Raw genomic sequence first — 995 nt, 5'->3', positions numbered from 1 at the left:
TCACACTGTCCAAATCACACTGTCCAAATCACACTGTCCAAATCACACTGTCCAAATCACACTGTCCAAATCACACTGTCCAAATCACACTGTCCAAATCACACTCTCTACACTTGGCTTCTTATACATGTCGTTGTTGTTGTGACATAGTTTTAAAAAAGATTGTTTCACACAGGTTGTGTGCGCTGATGATGACAACTTCAGGGTTCAAGGGCTAGGGCCAGATAGTACTGTGTTGTTGTGCATTTACTCTGAGTAGGAGGACATAATCCCAAGAGAAAAGAAGGAGCACGGACTTCCAGAAATTCACAGTTCAAAAAATGACCTTTACAGTATCTCCTGGCAATTGAGAATTGAGAGTATTGACAGCACAGGCCGTTGTGTAAGACTAGTATGCCAACATGTGTCATGTTCGTTTTCTGAAATATGACAATTATATTCTGAATTGCCATGATGCAAGGTTTAATTGCCATGATGCAAAGTTTAATTGCCATGTCTGCGAGGCAAAACAATTTCACAATACATAATATAATTTGTATGTGTATTACTTCAGACCTAAACAAATGGTGTTATAAATATATAAAGACGATTACAATGAAATGAATCTATTTCTGACTCTGGGATCACTTACATGGTAGGCTATTCTATGTGACTCTGTATTTCATCTCTGTTCCTTTGCACTGCTGTCTGACCACATATTTGTTCAATATGTCCTCAGAGCTAATGTTCTCTGTGAATTTACACTGCCCGTATATCTTCACTCTCTAGCTTTACTGTCTAGAACCATTTGCAACCCTCTCCTCCTTCTTTGTTCTATTCTTTCTCTACCCACCCTCTGTCGTCTCTTCCTGGTCACTCTCTACCCACCATCTGTTGTCTCTTCCTCGTCACTCTCTACCCACCCTCTGTCGTCTCTTCCTGGTCACTCTCTACCCACCCTCTGTCGTCTCTTCCTGGTCACTCTCTACCCACCCTCTGTCGTCTCTTCCTGGTCA

This window comes from Oncorhynchus gorbuscha, linkage group LG04 (genome assembly GCF_021184085.1).
Source record: "Oncorhynchus gorbuscha isolate QuinsamMale2020 ecotype Even-year linkage group LG04, OgorEven_v1.0, whole genome shotgun sequence".
In the NCBI taxonomy this organism is placed as follows: Eukaryota; Metazoa; Chordata; class Actinopteri; order Salmoniformes; family Salmonidae; genus Oncorhynchus; species Oncorhynchus gorbuscha.
This window is presented reverse-complemented; position numbering follows the sequence as displayed.